The sequence below is a fragment of the Pseudopipra pipra genome, chromosome Z, assembly GCF_036250125.1.
Source record: "Pseudopipra pipra isolate bDixPip1 chromosome Z, bDixPip1.hap1, whole genome shotgun sequence".
Lineage (NCBI taxonomy): Eukaryota > Metazoa > Chordata > Aves > Passeriformes > Pipridae > Pseudopipra > Pseudopipra pipra.
This window is the reverse complement of record NC_087581.1, coordinates 42248758-42271298: the sequence shown is the minus strand read 5'-3', so window position 1 is coordinate 42271298 and position 22541 is coordinate 42248758. Positions and strand designations below refer to the sequence as shown.

At 41.4% G+C, this 22541-nt stretch overlaps 1 protein-coding gene across 4 annotated transcripts in view; it reads left to right on the top strand.

Annotated features, from left to right (window-relative positions):
- Positions 1-6170: 6170 nt before the first annotated feature.
- Positions 6171-22541, top strand: part of ZNF462 (zinc finger protein 462) — a 92652-nt gene continuing 76281 nt past the window's right edge. Inside the window, exon 1 of one of the 4 annotated variants that reach the window (XM_064641666.1) lies at positions 6171-6480. The gene's annotated coding sequence lies outside the window, so the exon portion shown is untranslated. The remainder of the gene's footprint in view (positions 6481-22541) is intronic. The other 3 variants (XM_064641665.1, XM_064641663.1, XM_064641664.1) reach the window with 3 other exon arrangements.

Below are 22541 nucleotides of genomic sequence, written 5' to 3'. Positions count from 1 at the left end.
GGAAAGGTGTGCCCAAAACAAAGGACATTATTAGAAGACGACAGCTGCATGCACTCCAGCAGTGTTTGACTTTCTGTAGTATGCATCCCTATGCTCAGAGGAAAAATGAACTGGAATTGACCCACATGTACAACTGGGACTTCAGCAAAAGCCAAAGAAGAAACAACTTCATTAGGAAATAAACTGCAAGTTGAAGTACTTCAAAACTAGGAGATGAAACACATTGTTTCATTTTTATATCTTCAAAGACACAAAAGATGGGAAATCAACTGTGCCTGAAATCCTTCCACAGGCAACAAAAATACCTACCGAAGTTGCTTCAAAAAATGAAACTTGGGCTAAATTTGTAATGTATCAATAAAAATGTCATCAAACTGCACATACCAGACAGATTATTCAGCAGTACCAGACACTTCCCTACAAAGCCAAAGATGGCCTTGATCAATGTTATGGTGTGCCTAGAAAAATTAGATATCAGAAATACTGGCTAGGAAGTGGAACTCAAACCTTTTTGGAGGCTGTATATTATACAGGTTGATTAGGACATACAGAATAGAAATTATTTGACTGGTATTTGAGAGCTTAAGTTTTAGAAATACTGGAGTGTTAGAGAGACATATGAAGAGATGCAAGAGTTGTATTTAGCTCTTAAAAAAAGAAAGAAGGGGAAATGCATTTCTTGAGGGTACGCAAGTAAAAATAGATTTGTATTGAATTGCATAAATCTAGTAAAATATATTGGGGGGAGGGAGGGCCACACACTGAAAAATGACCGGTAAATATAGCCAGAAACCACTTGTATCTAACCCATACATTCAAAATCATTTCACAAATCACTCAGTACCTATCCCTTCTGAAAACGAAATCGAAATGTTTCTCCCTTGAAATCTTCTTAGCAGTGAATATAATGCAATATTGGGATACCATGTTGCTAAACTAACCAGCAAACAGTTGTCATCGTCCGGAAGTCAGATGTTGCAAAGTAGATGCAGTTTTAATCTCATTGACTCCATCTAAAACCACACTAATGGTAAATGAAATCCAGCTGTGTCTTTTGAAGGACTGAATTTCATACAACTTAATTTGCACCTCTAGCAAAGAATATTTTGCTTCTAAAGATTTCAAAAGTGCAAAGTGAATTTGATTAAGCTTCATGGTGACTGCTTTTTAGTAGTAAGAAATGAAGTCAGGATGTGCCTTTAGTTGCTTATATATCCTTGTTATGGTAATTACAGATTTTCCCAAAGTCAGTTTGTTGTTTGTGATGGATAAAACATCCTTTTGACTAGACTGCATTCTATTATTTTATTAAATAAAACTTATCATTGAGAAGAAACAAATAACAACAAATTACTTACTGAATATCGAGGGCCATTTGTGATTCATGTTTCAGTTACTACGGATGTGTTCTGTTTGCTTCCAACACAATTTTAACACTGAAAAAATTTTTTTCATTAACTATACTGCAAGATTCACGGGGCTCTAAACACATGGTTTTTTCTCCTGCCTGCACTTTTAGAGATGTGAAGTGTGACCTGTGGTACTCACCAAATCCACCCTGAAGTCTACCATAGCCTCATTACTAAATTCAATTAGTGATTCTGTAGAGTGAAATCACTCTATTTGTAGAGTGATTTCTTGGGTCCTGGTCCTATTGAAGAGTATCTGAGGAAACTCAGTGACAGTAATAAAACAAAACTATGAGTTTACCCAAATATCTGACTGCTGAAGATTCAGTTTTCTCCAAGGAGCAAAATCTGTATTTCTAATAATTGCTACTTATACATCTATCAGATAAGGAAGTGACTTCCAACACTGAACATGGTCCTCACCATCATAGTTCTTTTAAGCATTCCCAGCAACACAAAAATATATCTTTCTATGGGTCTTCAACACGTGTACTACATTCTAAGATGTCCTTGAAGACAAAGTGATCTCGCAGTGAAGAGCTTGTTCTTGGAGACTTCAGTCTGAGCTCTGCCAGAAAGAAAACATTTCAGATTTTGTTAGCAGTTTGAAAGTTGTACATATGAATAGAAGAATTTCCTGAAGAGTTCTTAAGAGCCTAGATTTGGACTATTTACATGTAAACTCTCTTGAATCTGCTGTCTTCTATAAAAGTATTTTCTTAAAGAAAACTTTGCTGATGCGATGTCCCTTGTTTTTCAGGGATTCGAGTGGTACTTCAGTGCTTCCAACCAACCAGTTTCTACTCAAAGTCCTTTCACAATAAGGAAAACCTTGGAGGTTAAAAAAATTTGAGTTGCCAGGGCAAAGATCAGCACATTACTAACCTTTTTAGACAGGAAAGTGAAATTCTCTCAATAGCTGCAGAACATAATATTCTACAGACTGATACTCAGTTCTTCAGAGAGCTGATACAATACTTGCCTCTTGCATAAAGATGCAAAACCTTGGCTCTGGTAGGATAAAACAGCTATGAAGAAAAGAGAGAATAAACAGGAAGTTTCTACAAACTTGTAGGAGAAGGAAGAAATTCATCCAAATGTGGGGAGAAAAAAGAAAGGTATTTCCAGTTTCATGACTGGGCATTAACAGTTGCCTCACTGTTGATTATGTATAAAGATTTTTCTTTCAGTGTCTTATTTTCCACATTGGTTTCCTGGTATCTCCCTCTCACTAAGACTGTTCACTGTCCACGCTGAACATAACAGGGTTTGCCATCCTGAAGAGCTGCTTAGAGCCCATGGAGAAACAGGTTTGTCTGGGGGAAAAAAAAAAAAAAAAAGTCAAAATATAGCATCATCTTGAGTTTTCTACACTGTCTGCTCACTCCTCTGCTGTGGCCTTGCCACAGTGGCCTCAGCTTCCAGTGGCTGCAGGAGCATTCATGCAAACCCGAATCACTGCACACCAGCAAAACCTTGTCTTGGGGATGAAGTGCTTGGGATCAGGCTCAGGCATGCCAGATTTTCTGGGTGAGGAAAGATGCTAGTCCTGAGAGGCTGGAAAAATGGTCTTTTTTTTTTTTTTTTTTTTTCCCCTCACCGCAGGCTTTCCTTTCCCTGTCTACATGGTGGAACATTGACCATCTACCCCAGGATCGATGACGAAGGATTCAAGTTTTTATTTAAAAGCAAGAACATCCCCTTTCTGTGGCTTCAGCCGATACGACAGTGGGACACCACCTTTGCTGGGAAGATGGACAGAAGCTGAAATCCCCTTGGCCCCTCACCCCCGACTGCAGAGTGGGACTGCTAAGCACCTTGTGGGCCCGTCCCGGCAGCCCCCGCCCGTCCGCACTTGGCAGGGGAGACCCCCGGCTATTCTGACTACAGCCTGACGTCCTCCAAATGCCAACACCCAGAGCGGAGCAAACTGCCTTCATCAGCCTTAATGGGACAGTTAATCCTCCGGGATAATTAGGACCAGGGGGCTGCCAGTACGGTTAACCTCTTTATTGCTGGGCACGGCGCCGGGGCGAGCCAGGGAGGTTCCCCTCGCCTCCAGTGGCCTCGGCATCTAGAAGAGCCGAAACCAGCCGTCCGAGGACTCCGGGGAGGCTTCCCCCTCTCTTCAAAGCCCAGCGTGTCCACCTCGCTGTTGGCGTTCCCCGGCGGTGCTCAGAGCGCAGTGGGGATGGCAGAAAGCCCGTTGGAGGAAGTTATGGACCACCCGATCCCTGGGGAGAAGCCTCCCGCCCCGTGTGCCCCCCAGCACTGCCCTCCAGAGCCCGGATTCCTCTGGACACTCCCACCTCCTCCTGGGGACGGCGGGTGAGTGTCCGGACACCCGCTTTCCCCGCCGAAACACGGGGGTCTCCTACGGGACCGGCGCAGGAGGACCGCCCCCCCCCCCCCCCCCCCCCCGCCAAAACGACGGGAGGAGGGGCGATAGGGCGGGAAAACACTTCCAGACTATCTCCATGAAGATAACAGTTTCTTTCTGGTCAGAAGTACCGTGTTTTGTGGTTGTGGTTACTCTCTCTTTTTTTTTTTTTTTTCCTCCCCCCCCCCTTTGTTCTTCTGTGTTTTGTTTTGGTTTTAATTTAAAATGTAATGCTGAGAGACAAAGAGGTAAATTATCTGCCTCAGCGTTGATGGTACGTCAAAGATTGCAAAGCCCAGGCGCTCTATTCCTGCGATGAGGATGATTTATAGAAAATTGTAGGCAGAACACATGCACATTCTGGCAGCCGTAAAGACAGTCCCTCCCTTTTCCTTAATGTTCTTTTATCAGCTTCTTAGGAGGTGTCCGCTTCGTTTGTCTGCATGAAACCAGTAGTCTTAGTAGGAATCCTCAGTTTTGGTGTTTTTTCCCCTTTTCTTTAAGAAGGATTCTCTAAATCCAACAGTGCTCCTTTTGCCCAGATATTATCCTTCCTCCCATTTCCCACAGCACTTGTTTGGGGGGGGTGGGGGGTGGAGGAGCGGAAAGAGGGGAGAGGAGGAGGGAGAAGATCTTTCTCCTGTTCAGTCATTAACTTGCACGGCTTAAAGAAAGAAAAGATTTAATGGGAGAGATCCTTCCTGTGTGCTTTGTACTCACAGCATGCCTGAGGAGGGGAAGATCGGAGGGTGCATGGGTTTAATGTTTGACTAGTACCTGGGCTCCCGATTTTTGTGGTTTAGGGTTTTTTTGTTGTTGGTTTGGTTGGTTTGTTGGTTTGTTTTTTGTTTTTTTGTTTTTTTTTGCTCTTGCTAGTGTTTCTGAGTTTGGTCTTCAGCTGAGCTGTGAGAGACAACGAAGTTCTAACGTGCCTGACCTCTCCCAGAGCGAGTAAAATCTGAACTCAAATTTTATGGAGATCACCTCAGGTTCACCACTCATATAGAACTTCCTTGGAGCAGGAGAGGATCTCCCCCTTCACCTGAACCGGAGCTTCGTGGTTCTAGTCTCTCTTCCACCCATGCAAACTGCAGAGCTTGAGGGCTCGAGAAACTCCACTGATGTTCCAATACCAGTCATGTCCTTGTGCTCAAATTGATTTTGCCTCTCTCCCGTGTATTGATTTACTGAATCTGCATGTAACCCCTCATTCCTCCCCCCCATCCCAATACCCCCTTTCTGCGCTAGACATAGCCCTAAAAAGAATCTGACCTAGTGCAGTATAAAGATTGGAGGGGGGGGAGGGGGATTGAGGTGGGGGGTGTCGAGCAAAAGAAGTAACTCAGGCCAATGCTTAACAGAAAGGACACTAAATAAAAATGCAGGCTACAGCCGCTTTGTCTTTGTCTGCTTGCCTTCATCACCCAGATACCTTTCTTTGTGAGTCTTGGTCGTTAGTCTCCACGGTTTTAAATACTCAGTCACAAAGAAGCAGACAACTAAGTGTTGGAAGGCATAAAAGTTATTTTAAGTAGATTTAATTATTTTATTTTGCAGCCAAACGTTTCACTAATGTAGGAATTGATTCTGGTGATCGGTAGTACAAGCTCTCTTTTCTCTCAAATGCTTGTGAGAAATAAAAAACCTGGAGATAACTGTCTTTATTTCCAGGAGTAGACTTCAAAATACGTGCCAGAAATGGACAATTTGAGTGTCCTTTCTCCACATCAAATGCGAGCTGGAAGGGGGATTAAAAAGCAACCACGTGGTAGATCTAGTTTTATACTTTCCAACCTCCAGCTCCATTTATGTTCTTTACCCTGCTCAGGGAAGATTAGCCTCTAGATGGATGTGTCCGAGGGATCACCTTGGGGGCAGCTCTGCATGTAGAAACCGGTTTTTGCCATGGCTGGAAGAGAGCTATGACCCAGCAGAGCACTCCATCCGAGTGGCTCCCCCAGCATCGCAGGATCTGCTGAGCACTCCTGCACAGGAAGCTTTGTGAAGGCAACAGCTTGGAAGGGGAAGATCTTCAGATCTTTCCCCCTTCTTCTCCTCCTCCCTGGCCTGTGAGTGATTCAGTGTCCCAAACCTTAACTTTTTGTTACCACCTTCCTCCTCTTAATCTCCTTCATCTTCAACCCCTCCTTCTACCATCTTCTCCATCTGTCTGCCTCCTGGATCTTTCTCTCGTTTGTTTGCTTTCCCCCCTCCTCTTCCACGTCCCTCCTCTTTCTTCTTGCCTTTTCCTCCTCTCTTTTCTTCTCTTTTCTTTCTCTTTTTCCTCCTTTTCCCCTACACGTTGTTGTTGTTGTTAGAAAGGATTCTTGCACCCCCTGGTGCTCTTGCGTTTTGTGTAGTAGGAGAGGAGATTGTCTTCTTTCTCTCTCTCCCTCTGGTTGCTCATTATTCAGAGAGAGACACAGAGGGTGAGAGAGAGAGAGAGAGAGACGGATATCTCAGGTCATCTGCAGCTGCAGCAAACCAGTGAAGGAGAGAGAGAGAGAGAGAGAGGGAGAGGGAGGGGGGGGGGGAAGCAGGGAAAGATGGCGATCCTCCATTGCTGAGACCTGGCAAGGAGCACATGAGACTCACAAAACAACTTCCACAACAATAACAAGAAGAGCTAGGCAGGGAGGAAGAGGAGAGGAGAGGAGGCAGCAGCAAGAGCAGCAGTGCCGGGACGCTCCTGTAAGTTCTTGCAATTAAAACCCATCTCTGGTTTGGCATTGGAGAGATCATCTCTCGTTTGTATGTGTGTGTTTTGTTTAGTCTTTTCTCCCTGTCTTTCTACCACCTTCCTCTGAAATCCATTCATTCCGTCAACGGAGGAAGGAGGAAGAAAGAAAGGAAGAAAAAAAAAAAAAGAGAAGAGAGGGGAGCGAGAGCGGGGTGTTTTGTTTGAGAGAGAAGTCTCTTGCATGGAGGAGGAGAAGAGGAGGAGGTGCTGGTGGTGGTGGTGGTGGTGGTGGTGGTGGTGGGAGGAGGAGGAAGGCGGTTAATTAATTTTTTGTTGTTGCATTACGGAGGGGGGTGGGGGGGCAATATGGGGAGATAAGTGAGATACCAGCCGAGCTTTCGGGGTGGGGGGTACCCGAGTGGATATGTGTGTGTGTGCGAGGTCTGGATGGTGCTGTGCGTGTGGACTTGGATCAGAAACGGGAGACACACGGAGGAGAGAAAAGCTCCGTGCTGGCACGACCCAGGCAATCGGGTGACCTCTTTCTTCCTTCCTTCCTTTCTTTCTCTTTTCTTTTTCTTTTTCTTTCTTTCTTTCTTGCTTTCTTTCTTTCTTGCTTTCTTTCTTTCTTTATCTTTCTTGCTTTCTTTCTTTCTTTCAGTCACTCTCCCCCTCCTCCTCTTTCTCCTCGTCCCCTCTCGCTGCCCTCTTCGCCACTGGCGAGGTTGGTCCCTCACCCCGGCGGTGGTACCCCCACCGCGGCTCGCTGGGATGCGGGGGTCCCCGGCAGCGTCGGGGCTGGGGGGCTGGTGGTGCCCGCAGGAGGTTGCTTGGAGGAGGACAGCGTTCAGCTGGAGAGCAGGAGCCATTACACACCCTTGTGCTCTCCTTTGAGAGAAAGAGAGCGAGAAGGGAAGAAAGGAAGGGGAAGGAGCCCACTTCTACTTGCTCAGTTCCCCGATGTCCCTACCTTTAAACCAGGCAAGGGAGAAGGCGCTTTCTCCCCTGTCCCTTTCTCAACCACCCAGAGCAGGTTTCTCCCTATCTCTCCCCCTCTTTCCCTTTCTTTATCTCCCTGTCCTCCATTTGCAAGCTGTCTGCTTTGGTTCCAGTCCAGGCTCCACAACACAAAGCTTCTCCTCGCTCTCGCACACATGCACACAGAGTCCACAGGCTCTTTATGTCTTCTGGAGTAACCTTCTCCTTCCCCCCTCGCCCCCACCCTCCCCCGGCCCCTCTCAGCATTTTGGTTTCTATTCTCCACACAGAGAGATCCTCCTGGAGCTTCATGTAGTTGTGATCTGATAGGATTCCTCCCCCCCTTCACCTCCTTCTTTTGGGGGAGAAAAAGGCAAAGTTTCATTTGTTTTTCTGGTGTTTGGAAGGAGAAAGACCTTCAAGTTTGAGCGCTTTCTGCTGCTGCTTTTGTGTGTGCATCTGTGGGGGTCTGTTTGTCTCATGAAGCTGCTTGCATGTCTAAGAGGAAGTGACTAGTTTGGCAGAGAGCTGTGATCTGAGTCAGGTAAGCCATGTCATGTTCTCTAGCTCCACCAGAAAATGGAGGAGAGAGAGAGTAGACAAAGCTGAGATGGGAAGTACTCCTAACATTGTGGATATCTCTCCAGGTTTTGAAGCTTTGCTGGCAGTAGCTGGCTTAATCATGATTTTTTCCCCTAAGGTTTCCTTCAGATTTTTCAGTGTACAACATTGTGATGGGTCTTCTCACTGTCTTCATGCTATCAGGAAATGAGGATTGGAGGAAATTGTTCACATTCTCCTTCACACAAGAGAAACACATCCTCAGGCTTTTTTTCTCTGATGCTTTCATGCGGAGGTCACCTTTTTAGATATTTTTCTTTGGTTAAAGACCACAGAATTTAAGAGGTTGATCAGTTGGCCAAATAAATAGTGTATGTAAGCATATATATAGATTTTCGAAAGCGTTTGGAGGTAAGTGCATGCACCTTGAGGCTGCTCAGGTTCTTCCAGAGGATATAATAAAATGTCTTTTTTTTCCTAGGTGATGATGATGGTGCCTAATTTTTGGGATTTTTAACATCTCATTTTCAAGAGTATTCCTTCTTTTGGATGTGTTTTAAATTTAGATGGAATATTTCTCCCCACTCACTAGGTTGCATTAAAATGATACTGGCAAGCTTTTAGGAGGTTCCTCAGAGCATCATAACATTCATAATTTCTCTTGGAAAAAACAAAGCAGTTTTCACAGCTGTCTTTTTGGTGTCATAAAATACTGTTTTTCTGAAAACTCAGAGCAACATTCTTATTATGATTTTAATGTTATTATGGAAACCTGAGATCTTTAAAGTGAGATAGCAGTTGAACAGGAGTTCGTGTGCTTTTTTTTCACACAGCTTTTAATCTGAAATAGTTTTGAGTAGACCCAAAGCAGGCCTTGCTCTTTCCCCACCCACCTAAATTTGCACATCAGTTGCATGGTAGATGCAGTTCCTCAAAAAGTTCAAAGTACATACTGAAATGCATGAGGGGGACTGAAATGCAGTTTCATTCACTGATTCAATAGTGCTGTTGAGCTTGAAGGCACAGCTTCATGGAAAAGCATCAGTTATGTTCATAGCTGCATTACTCTGAAGAGTTTAAGAACAAATTTTTGTTACATATGGAAGATGTAAGTGTCAGGGTAAGGGACCAGTGAATCTGAATCACAACACTCCCAGATGTGCAAGAAAATAGAAAGATTTGAGGATTGCAATGACTTGTGATGAAATTGAGATCCAGCTAAAAGGTTAAAATCAGTGTCCTTGTTTTATTTTTGCTATGGAAAAAATGTAATCAAATATACCTTGGAAGGATATTGCTTTATCGACTGTGCATTTCTTAAGTTCTGGTTGCTGATAACATCACCAAAATTACTGAGATACTGTGGTTGTCTCCATATTTTAGAAGAGGGCCATGGAGCATACCATTTCAGGTATGTTTAATCTTACGTTTTGACAAAAGGAGAAGTTAACTGTTTTGGTTTTTAGGGTTGGGAGTTTTTGTTGTTGTTGTTTTGTTCTTGTTGTTTGTTTGGTTTGGGTTTGTTGTTGTTGTGGTGGTGTTTTGGGGTTTTTATCCCCCTGAGGTCATATTCTTTGATGCATTTTTCAGTCTTTGCACAGGTCTTAATCAGCAACCATTGAAGAAACTGAAAAATTGCCCACTGACCTTTGCTTATTTGGGTCAGATCGTAGATATCCCTCCTCTATATAAGAAGACTATGCTGACTACTCATAGTTCAGAACTGAATCTCCTCTCGCTTCTTTAGAGGTCAGCTGGTGTTTGCACCACAATGTGTCCTAGAGATGCATTGCCATTGAACATGGGACGTGCACTCCAAGAACGGTTTGAGATTTATGCTCAGGATCTTTATGATCTTACCCTACTTTGTGGTGACAGACAACCCTAGAAAACCAAACAACACTGCAATAGTTTGAGTTGGAGTGAGAATGGTGTTATTCACTATGACGCTGAAATCTCTCAATAGAATTTTGTTCTTGTTAATGATGTTTCTTGCCGTAGTTCTGCCCAGAAAGATTGAAGTTCATTTTGCTGCTAAAATACTAGCTAAAGAACTTATTTTATTTTCTAAAAAGCCCACAAAACAAAACAAATCAAAGAAAACACCCCAAACCCCAAACAAACCAAAAAACCTGCCAGAATCATTGGTTTTTAAAGAAGTTCTAGAAATATAATCTGAATTCTTGAGATGGTAGTGACATGAATGTTTATCCTAATCAAGTGTAAACTTCTTAATTTAGACAATGGCTTTCAATTGATTTTGTTTGTGTGCGCACAATTTTTCTTGGTTCAAGCTCTAACAGAAGGAAAAAGCATTTGTAGCTTATGCTTCAGTATATAAATTTGCTTTTCTTAATCACTTTTCTCAAGCCCATTAGGCATAAGCTATGAACCACTGTTTTAAAAATGTGTAAGCAATACTTAATTTCCTTATACATTTTTACTACCTTCATAGTGGATTGTTGATGAGATGTTTAAAATTACATGTTCAGAATTTCATAATTTCCAAAAAAATTTGCAAGAGGAAAACTAAAAATATGTTGGGTATGTTTAGACTTGAAGAATATGTGTACATAATGGGATGCTGCAACTGGAAAGTAGAACAATTGCAAGTGGAAGTGGAAAAAAAAAGATAATTCCAATTCAGTAAGGTTCATAACAAATTCATTAGAGTTGTAAACTTTGACTTAAAAGAGGATTGACTTTTATGAAGACTGATAAAAAAATAATTAAAAATAGAGTTGATAAGTAGATGAGTATTGTTCAACATAGATGTCTGGACATCTGGCAGATGTTACTCTGGGATCCAAGGAACAGACAAGTTTAATTTTAATTAAAAAGGGAATGGGAAGAACTTAAGTCTTATAATAGTACAACTTTACAGTTTGAGGAAGATTACTTCAGAAAAGCCCAGATTTGTCTCTTGAAATCTGGAACTCCTGTGAACAACTGTATATTAATTTTTCCTATTGAGTTTTCCTATTATTCCAAATGTGTAGAGTTACAATATAAGTTGAGATTGCTGTAGTTTGCTGTAACACTTCGTGTGGTATTGTGGATAATTTCTGTAATTGAGCAGAACAACTTTGCCTTGTAGTAAGGAATTACATAAAAAGGACTTAAAAGTTCTTTTTTAAAAGAAACTGGTGAATAGCTGTATGCTGTTCATTAACTAACATTGTCCCATTATGAAGCTTCACCAAGCAAACTTAAGGACAAACCCAAAAGTTCTCAGTGAAATTCTGAAAAGCATAATTTGGAGAAACACGCTGATAGAGGAAGGAGATCCTGTTTTCACAAATCAGGAAAGGTCTACAAAGGCCAAGATGTCTGTGTAATTTTATGTTTTGTTTCCTTATATTTTGTTGCACTTCCAATCCACTGCAGAAGAAAAATAATGTAAATGCTCTCCAAACAGATATTTCTCTATTTTGAAATAAAGGAATATGTGTTTTGTGAACTTGTTGTGGATGAAAATGGTCTGCTGCTAGTGTCAGAACTGTATGATTTGCTTAACTTGCACCGTACTTGATCAGGATGTATTCAAGTCTGAACTTCTAATTGCTGGCTTCACCAAAAATGTTGAACTTCATCAGCCTAAATGCTTACTTGCTTTTCAAACAGTTTTTTTCATTCTAGAGCACTAAATAGTCAAGCAATCTATGGGCCCTTAGGAGGTGAGCAGGGGGTCTGCAAAATGTTAATTGAGAAGAGAATGAGAAATGCCATCTTGCTCTTCAGAGTGAGAATAATTTTGAGAGAAAAAAAAAGGAGTGTGATGAGATTGAAGGTTGCTTAAACATCTGCTAACTTCTCAGAGAGAGGAACTCAGATTGTTTGATCAAGAGGTGCTGGAGAAGGTGGTGTGATGCAAGTCCTCAGCTGCTGGCAGAGACACAGTTAACATTGTAAACGGTTGAACTTCAGCATGGCACTTCTCCAAATGAGTTGACTGTTGAAAATAAAATGTTCCAGAAGAACAGGGAGAACAGGAAAGAAGTTAAAATAGCATGGTTTGTATGCCAGTGCTGAAAGAAGAAAAAGGGGGAGGAAGGGAGATAGATCAACTTATGATAATTATCTTGTTGGTTGTAGCAAAAAAAAGGCTTTAGTAGAAGTTTCCAAACAAGGGGACTGGATTTAATAGAATGTTGTCTTCATCTGAATCCTGACTTTTGGAAGTGTTCTTCTGTTTTCATCTTGTGTTTGGGAATTTGGACACACAGGTAAATAGAAAATCATGTGAGACTGTTTTGGATTTTGTTCCATTTTGTTCTTTCAACTTTAAAAACAATTCCAAAGATGTAAAGTCTGCCCCTCATCTTTTGAGCTTTATGAAGCTGTGCCAGAAGTTGCAGTACAAATACAACTCTGAAGAGGTTTGAAGGAGAGGGTTTGAGTTGAGGAAAGGGGAGTCTTTGTATCTGGAGTCTTAAACACAGTCTTATATACAGTATAAATTTTCTTCTGTGTTCTTTTCAGCTCTTTGGAAATTGAAGATCTTGATACAGTTGCTTTGTTCAGCCTGAACTGGCATGTGTTACTGCAGTAACTCAAAATATCCTTGCCTAATTACGACTTGAAGGAACTCTTCCTTAAGAAGTGTATGGAAAAGAGCCTTCCCTCATCATTGGTTGTGACTGTTTTGTAGTAATTTTTGAGACACATTGATTATCAGAACATTAGTCTCACACCTAGCAGCAGTGCTATACTTTCTATTTCCCCTCCATCTAAAAGTCTCTATAGTTTTGGCTTATCTTTGTGGTATAATTCTGGACCTCCACAACTGCTCTCTAGGGGGAACACGGGGTTTTTGGCTTGGGCTAGAAGCAGCTTTTTTGGTTAGAAGATGCTAAGATCCATCAAGAGAAGCACTTAATTTAGTTTAGTTTAGTTGGTAATTTAATGAAGATGGAAGTGAGAGATCTCAAGATGCTCAGGAATTGTTCTTGAGTGGAGTCAAATACAGTCTCTTCAGGAATACTTGTTTAATAATGTCAGCATAAAGAGCTGTAGGCACAGCATCAATGTCATGAGTGATTAGGAAGGACTTAGAGCTTATCAGGGTAGCAATCATTGCAAGGCCAGTGTGTTGACAACAAATAATTCTGAGAAAACATTTGATTCACTGGGCTACTTCTATTAGTTTTGAACTAGCTTAATAAAGATTTCAGTTGTTGAAGTGTGTCACTTCTTACTTGGTGGTGGAAAATAAGACCATCTAATTGGGATTATGTGAGAAGAAGCTAAGTGTTTGTATTATGGGACTGTGTTTTTCATTCTCCTTTCAATTCCAGGAATATGCAATTAATAACTTGCTAGTCATTTAGATAATGCGTGCTCTGGGTGGTGTATTTGCAGCACTTGTTACAGATGCAGGCTCTATGCTGACCTGAAGATTAGGAGGTGGGATGTTCAGCAGTGGCATTACTGTTGCTATTAAAAAGGACTGGAAAGGGGCCTGAGAACTGCAGCTGCTGTCATGGTGGAGGAAGTTAGGTCTTCAAAGGATACAAGGATTAGAGTGTCAGGAAAAGTAAATGGTAGCATCAGCACAAGTAGAAAATAGGCAGAGCTATTCAGCAAACAGAAAAGTAGGCTAAGGCATGCCATAATTGTGTGCAGTGGAAACTTGCTGCTAATAAAGCAGTGGCGTGGAGCAGAGAGGCAGGAGAATGATTTTTCAAGACAAAACAAAGCAGACATTGCAGAGAATGAGATGGGAGGACTGAGGGAGGATTCACTGTGCTCGTGATAATGTGAAAGAGAAGACTTTGTTTTGAAAAATGCTAAAAATGGAATCTTCTGATGTACATGTGGTCACTGTTTCCGTGGCCTGGTAGGACAATGGGGGCTTCTTTTCGTTGCCGAATGAGCAAACTCTTCCTTTCTGCCTGCAGCTCCTATGGTTGAAATAGCAGTGCTTCAGGGTGGAGAGAAGGCATCACAGGATATTCCTTTTGGGAAGAAGATGGGTCATCCTGGGTTGGCACTGTTGTCATGCAAATGCTTCAAAACACAATAGCTACTTAGCACAGGAGCCAGGCAAAAACATTCCTCCCACTCGCTGTCCCTGGACCTCTCACTGCTGGCAAAGAAAAGGGCAGAATGGGGGAATGTGACACATAGAACCTGTGCTCCAGCAGGACATATTTTTTTGAGTTTTCTCCATATTTATAAAAAATTAACAGCATAGCTAAGGGAAGACCACATGTGCTGGAAGATTTTGGTCCAGCATGATTGTGACATGGAGGGCGGTTCATTTACTTTCTAGTTACTTTGACTTGCTGGAGAATTTAATTTAGTGTGCAGCTGGGAAAGGGATCATTAATAAAGGCCTTGCTGTGGCCCAAATGCTAGAATTCAGCTGGCTGATGATGCTGAAAAGTGGTTTTTTTTCTTTCTGTCTCTCTCTTGTTGATATTAAATTGACAGTTCAAATAGATCCTAAGTCAGAAATTCTAGAGGGATTGGAGAAGGTGGCTTATGTCAGTGGTGATTGTTTAGCAACTTCTTCCTCATTTCCTTTTGTTGTTGGTTTTTTTTGTTTTGGTTTGGTTTTGGTTTTTTGTTGTTGTTGTTTGTTCTTCTTTGTTTTGTTGTTGTTTTCTGAGTTTTTATTAAACAGAGTGAACACTGCAGTCTGGGTTCAACTTGAAATAGCTGCAGGAGTGCCAATCTTGAGGTGGATGCAGTGAATCAAAGATGAGTGTTCATCTCTAGTTGAGCAAACTGTTTCTGGAGAGCACTTAGAGAGACACACGGGTATTTATTTAAGATTTTATGTATTTATTTTAAAATTTTTATTTTAAGATTTTATTTTTTTAGACTTGGATTCTTCAGTTCTAACCAGACTCAGCTACATTTGTGGGCATGTGGCTCTTTGTAATGGGATTTGGGTCTCTCTGACCAAACACAAAGGAGACCAGAGAATTGGGGTCCAGCCCTTGAAATCTCGCTCTTAATTTTTTTTAATTCCTTCAGTGATCTATCCCTCTACCCAATAAAATAGGCATAATTAGGATTTAACAGGGCTATTGGAAATTAAGACCTTGATGCTGGATTCTGTTGTTGAGCGTGTTGAAACAAACTACTGTGTACTTAAGAAAAATCTTTTATGAGTGGTTCTGGTGTGTGAGGCTGGAGCAGACCTGCTCTGCTCTTTGAGAGATGGGAACTAGTTACCTGCCACTTTGTGTCTATGTCACTGCTATAATTCTGACTGATCATGCCTTCTCAAGTGTGTTGTTGCTTGTGGTGAGTATGGAAGAAGAGACTAATATATATCCGGTATCTACTTAGTTGGTGATGCAGCAAAGTTTGGAAAGCAGTGGCCAATGGAGTCATCTTCTTGTGTCCTTCTGTGTTGTGAAACTAGTGGCACTTTGAAAAAAAAATAAATGTCAGAACGAACAATGGGAATGGTTTCTCTCCATATTTGATTGGAAGCTCTGGTTTTGCATTTCAGTTTTTCCCTCCCCTGTCTACAGCTGAGTGGCTCTGGGTGCAGGACATGGGACCTCCAGCACTGGTGGGCTCTGAAGCCTTGCTTCTATCATGCTCAGCTAAATAACTTGCCAAGTGTAAAAATGTTAACAAATGGCTGATGGAAAATTGAGAGCAGCCAGACAGCTCTCAGCCTGTTAATTAGCTCCTTCACTGCTTAATTGTTCCTCCCCTTTCATATGGCTGTAGCTTGCAGTCTTGCAAGAAGGGGTTTGGGTTCCTGGACAGGAGTGCATCCCAAAAGTTGAATTAATGTAACTTGAATTAAGTCAATGGGGACAGGTTCCTTTTGGTCTAAATGACCATTTATCTTCGTTGGGGGAGGGCAGTGGGGAGAAAGCATATCAGCTTTCAGCTATGTCAGGTCATGTAGAGGCCAAGTTCTGGTCTGTGATCAAGCAGGTGGTGTAAAACAGCCCAGTGTGCAACAGCACCAGGACCTGGGGAGAGGAGAACTCTTCTGTAGGAAAATGTGACTGAAGGCTGTGTTGTGCATCAGCATATATGGTGGATTTCAGCTCAGGACTTGCAGGATGAGTGTATTTAACCCTTCAGTGGTGCTGGCTCCTGGTGTGTTTCTACCCTGGTGGGTTGAGGAGAAGCTGTTGTTGCTCAAGAGCACACAGGTTTCTCCTCCCAGAATATCCATGCATGTGTGAGACCTGGAATCTCTGGCTCCAAGGACAAAACTGTAGTAGTCACTGGGGCTGCTGAAAGAGTGAGTCAATATATTTGGGTCTCCCAGATGCATGAATAAATGAGTAAACCTGAGTTATTTTCAAATTATCAGACTGCAGAGGTGATAACATACTACAATGAGTTTTCCATTCCACACCCTCTACAAATGTGTTGCTCTCCTTCCACTGTGAAGCAGGGGGGGAAGACAAGATTTTCAGTGTGTTGTTCTCCCAAGGAACCGCATGAAAACTGCTGAGGCTGTACTCAGAAAAGGTCTTTCAGACAACAAGCCTTGAGTCAGAAGTTGCTTGGCAAGATGACAGGCAGGTTGACCAAAGGTTGCACATGCTGTCCTCTTGCAAAATGAACATGAAATGGTCTTTGCCCTCCATGGCTCTTCAGTGCTTCCACAGCTTCACCCATGTTACTTCAGTGGTGTACAGGAATATTACTTGCTTGCTGGTATTCTGGTCTTATCTCTGAAGATATTTATTTTAAGAATTCATGTCTACATAGGTTTGTTAATACTGTACTGTAATATCAGATGGGCTGCTGAGACCTCAAGGGGGTAAGGAATCTATTTTTAGTGCGTTTGAAGGGTAGATGATGTTTCAGGTTGTGGAATGACTTTCTAGGGGGCCTGTCACCATATACTAAAGTTTTGTATGTCATGGCAGTGGAGGCCAGTCATATGATGATGAGTTAGTAACTTAAATGGGACATAAAAAAAATCCTGCTCTTTGGGGAAATTTTAAAGATAGATGGAGCTAAAATGCCACACAGTCTGTTCTCATCCTTGTTTCCTTGATGTACTGAAGACATCTAATCCTCTTTACAGGTGAATTAAGCAGTGTGCTTATGAGCTGAAGGCAGTACCTGCTGATCTGTTGACATCCAGATTGGAGAGTTATTCATGTCTCAGTAAGACTTTCAGTAATGGATGACCAAAAGAGCATTTTAGTTGCCCAGGTGGTTTGTGAAGATGGTTTGTGATCTCCTTCCACATTAGAAGTTAATAACATGTAGAAAGTTGGATAAAAGTGGTGCTGTTCTATTTAAGCATATATGACACTCCAGCCTGCAGAGATTTGGAGGTTTAGATTGAGAAGACAGCCTCAGACAGATGCATGTGTGCAGCAATCTGAACAGTGATTTGGAAGCACTGCACTGTAGTGGTAGCCATGAAGAACAGATTTAAATGATGTATTATAGTTAGATTTTATAGGGATTGTCTTCCTATTTTCTTTGGAAGACAGTAAAACTGCAACTTTTGCAGAATTCTTCTTACATTCCTGGGATTTTGTTTTGTGTGCAGGCATGTAGCTTTATTTATTTATTTTATAAGTCCTCACTGCCACTGTTGGGAACGTTAACAAAGGCTTTTAAATAGGTCAGACCTCACTGCCATTGCTTTTTCTTGTTGCTGTAGTACATTTGGTAGATAATAGACAATGGGGGCTAAAGCCCTTATACAGTAAAAGCTCATTCATGTGAATAGTCACTGCGATTTTGAGTTTCACTGCAGCTACTTGTGTGAGTAAACATCTGAAGACCAAATCCTTGGCTGCATGGACTAATCTTATGGAGCTTTCAGGGAGGCGTTTGGAAATTACATCTTGAGTAGAAGATGCCCTTAACTTTCAACAGCTACCACCTACATACATAAGATGCTCATTTGTGGTTGCATGTGAGGGCATGGTTGTAGCAGATTTGCAAGATTAGCGGAAGAGTGTGCGTTGGATAATTCTTTCCCTTTCATTCAAGTGATCCTTTCCTTTCAGTCTTACTGTTTGTATTTTGACAGAAGGGGCATGTATGTTACAAACATTCAGCTTTGATTTCAGTCAGCACTGGTGTGTCCCTGAAATATGATTTCATGACTTTGTTTTGGATGTTCTGGTGAGAACATTCATGTTGCTGTGTTGCCTGTACATGATGTTCTGGAGTCCCACCACTAACGGATGGTTTTGGAAGGCTTTTTTTTTTTTTTTTTTTTTAATTAAGGGATTGATTTGAATAGACACAAATGTGGTAATTGCCTGTTCGAGGCAGAAGTGCTTTAGATCAGGGAAAATGCACCTAGACCCTTTTACAATGACAAGAGTGTGTACCTTTGAGTATGTGTACATAATACAAGTTGCTATCCATGTGGTTCATACTGCTGTGGTAGTTCATCTGGCAGATCATTTAAACATTTACTCCAAAAGATCTTGTTCTCTGTTGGTGTGAAGCAGCATTTCCAGTTATTTTTAGGTCATTTTCATCTTAGCAACCCTGTTGGAGATAAATCAGATACAAGTGTTCTAAACTGTCCCTGCGTTTTGGTAGGAATTAATAAAATAAAGTTTAATGGTTTGGTCCCAAGGGGAGAACAGACCATCTGGTTAACAGAAGGTTGGGCCAAGTAATACAGCACTGAGAGTGCCATAAACCAACCCAGAATATCTGGTAGTGTGTCCAGTTGCTTCGTGTATTAAGCATTGAAACAGTGCTTTCATATCTGCAGAGCCAGCAGTTCTGTTACCACTGCTGTGACGCAGGAGATAATTCTGTTGGGCAAGCATCAGCATGGGGGTGGATCTACAGCACAGGATGTGTAATGTCAACATGAAGCATGGGAGCTGGCAGTAAGAAGGAAAGCAGCCATTTCATGCCAGTGCAGGAAGCCCAAATAGATTTTTTCCCCTCTGCATCTTGTCCTTTTATGCAGCTTTCATACTTGGTATTAAACAATTACCTTCTGCTTTGTCATCTGAAAACTTCAGCCCAGCAGGGTTTCATTTCTTTCTCTCTTTCTGAACCTGTTTGTGTGGGTGTGGGGGTGTGGGAGTGTTTTTGGTTTTTTTTTTTGGTGTGTGGTTTTTTGGTTTTTTTTTGGTTGGTTGGTTTTTTTGTTTTGTTTTGTTTTAAAAACAAAACAAAACAAATGAAGAGCACTCCAAAAGCATGGCTGATGGATTATAAAAGGGGCTGTGTGGAGGCTGAAGTAGCAGATCTAGAGAAAGAGTTCAGTTATGTTCAAGCTTCAGATGAGTTTCATTGAGGACCCTTTTGGCTTTAGTGCAGAGATAGTTTGTTCAAAAGGTGTAACCATTTGAGAACCTTGTTCTGTAGCTGCGAAATGCAGAAGGCATGAAATGCTGCAAGTGGTATTGTGTAGCCTTTGGCACTCCGTAATCACTAAGAAAATGTAGAAAGCTATTGGAACTGTTTCTGCTTTCATTTTAGCAGAAATACACTATTAGAATGCCTTTGTCTTATTTGGCTAAAGCTACTGTCAAATTACTGTGACACTAATTTTTTAAGAGCCAAATATCTGTCTAATCTGTGGAAATAAAAAGATTTCTAACTTGCTAAGCATTTTGTGGACTTAGAAATGTGGGGATATGTCTTCTATCAGCTCAGTCACACACTGGTGTACTGGTTTGAGAGATACCTTCCTGTATCTGCAGCCTGGGAAGCTCTGGAAAGCTGAGGGCTTGTTTCCTGGTGGGCACAGCAGAGCTGAACTCCATAATCAGAGCTCTCACGGTTTCCATTGCCTGTTCAGCAGGATCTTCAAAGAGTGTATTACAGATCCTCTTGACTGAATCCTTGTCCTAGATGCTGTTCTGTGGTAGCCCTGCAAAAATACAACTTTCTTCATATGTTCCTAAGAACTCAGGTGGGAGTGTGGGAGTAGTCAACCCACAAGTATGTTTTCTGAGTTGCAATTTGGTGATGGGAGGGGGGGGATGCATATAAAACATGGCTTGTGTGTGAAGACTGCTCTTTTCTGCAGTAATGTCATCCTTACACAGTCCTCCTAGCATCATTGGCCCCATTCAGGTTTTTCGGTTGAAGCCATGGTAGTCTAGCACTTCTGCATAGGACACTTGCAAATAATGGCACTGAGGAATTATATGAAACTCGAACAACATCTCTCAAGGAAGGAGTTTTTCTTGGTTCCATAGATAACTCCATGTTGTGGTAGCTGTTTCAGCATCAGAGTTATTAAGGATGCAGGAAAATCAAGATTTTTTCATACAGGATGGTCACTCTGTCCTGTCTATCCATGTAATTTTCATTGCAGATTGTATTTTGTAGTATCTGGCAATCTTGTGCTTTTTCTAGTGGTGTTGAACACTTTTTAGAATATACTGGAGAATGTTCATCAGAAGTGCTTCTTCATATTCAAATGAATAATGCCACTAGATATTGTCTGCACATTTTCTCATAGACTATCACTGCACTGCAAAGGAAATACATTGTCTGTGACTTTTTCATACTGAAAAAGGTGCTACTTGCAGAAGATAGTTTATTATAAATAACTACTAAGATGATAATCTCACCACAGCATGCTTGGCAGTCTTCCACTGAGTTAGCCTGTTTCAGCAAGGAGCTGTCGCTTAAGATACAAAGCAATCTGCAGGGACATATGATCACACACACTGGCTGTTTTCTCTGTCATCATGGATGCCTCATCGTTTGCTGTGCCTGTAATTAGGAACTGGAATTATTATCTGGTAAACCAGGAGGATCTAGCACCAGAAAGATGGACCCGAGTCCCTGTCTCCCAGACATTTGGTTACACAGAAGTTCTCAGTTACGGAGGCACTTTTAGAAGAATGTCTGTTGGACATGGCTGTAGTTTTGTTTTTTTTTTTCTTTTTATTTTTGTCACAAGGATAGTTGTGAACTACTGGGGAAACTCTTGATGTATATAGAATGCTTACAGTACTCCTTCCTATTAAAAATTATGGAGAAATATAAGCCTGGCAATGGTGTAAAGAAGACTTTTTTTATTGTTGTCTTTGTTTGGGTTAATAATGACTTCAAGTTCTCTGAATGTTTTGTTTTGTAGAAATACTGTCCAAAAGGAAGACCATGATAAAGAGATAAGAGTCTGCATCCATTTTTATGAGAGTATCAGAAAACTAATATTAATATGTATTATACACTTAGTGTCAAGATCTGGCTGTAGTCACATAACTTGATGGTGACTTTTGAATTTAAAAGTTTATACTGCTTTATGGTGCATGGCTGTTATGTTATTGCAGCAGTTATGTGATGGGTATCAGTGGCTGTTGTATGCAAACTTCCTTTCATTTGGAGTGCTGGCAAGTGTTTGTCTTTTATTTGTTTAAAAACAATTTGATCAGGCCATCTCTAGTGCCTTGTTGACAGTATAATATGAATTAGAACTCTTTCTGGCTTCCATGTTACTCATGGGTTCTGTTCTTTGGTGCCTGATGCTTTTCAGTCCTAACAACTTGTATTTCAAGCCTGGGCATCTCTGGTTGCTTAGAAGTATGGAATATGATATTTAGTGGAAGCAATTGGTAAGATGGAGGTAGACCTAATAAAGGTACCAAAAATTATGATGCAATTTTTTTTTCTCCTGCGTTTGGCAGATCATGTTAAATCCTGTATGTATCTCAGCAAGATCAAGGAGAAAGCAGGAGATGAAGAATTTAGTCAGACACTGATTTGCAAGCCTTAATATCAACCCTTTTTTTCAAACCTTGCAAGTGTTTGGAATTGACTCTCGCCTGGACAGAGATGCTAACTCTTTATCTAGTGACAGTATCCTTCCCTACAAACTCTACAAAGGCTCTGTTCTTTTCCTGTGAAATTGTGGGAGCAGATCAATGATGAAACGGGTCCTGCTTGCACATCAGATGAAGAAATTACTGGAATTGCTTCCTGATGTTCAGTGTCCCATGCATGACTGTGGAATGTTCTTCATCTCTTAACATCTGACCTAGATGCCTTTACATTTTGGGATGGCTGCTCAGAGTCTTTCATGCCCATAAGTTGCCTAACTTGGGTGACCTTGTGTCTTTAAAGAAAACCCCATGGAACTGTTAGCTTCAACCTTACTGAAGGACACATTCTGAAGAGCTAGCTCATTAAGCAAGCTTTGAAGGGTGTGCTCTGCAGAGCAGCTTCCTGTTATTTGGTTAATGGTTGACCTAGTTCTATTGCCATATGCCTCCTGGAACGCATTCTAATATTAAATGTGTGCTAAAGCAAGACTGGGATAATAGAAGGAACATCAAAGCCTCTATGAAAGAGAAATCATATAATGCTGTTGCATTTTGGAGGGTATCTCCGTTACTTAAAATGGCAGTATCTTCACGGAACTGTATTGATTCTGATTGCAAACTAGGGAGTATTAAACTGAACCATTTATGTATTTTTTTTTCCAGACTGGCCTTGTACAAAAGGTTTGTATCAGTAATTCCCTGTGCTCCATATGTGAGGCTAAAGTTAGGTAGTGAAGCATTCAGAGTGATATTACAGCTGTGAGAAAAGATTACATTAGATTTGGCTAAAGGCAGGAGGATTTTTTCCCCGTGGTAGGTGT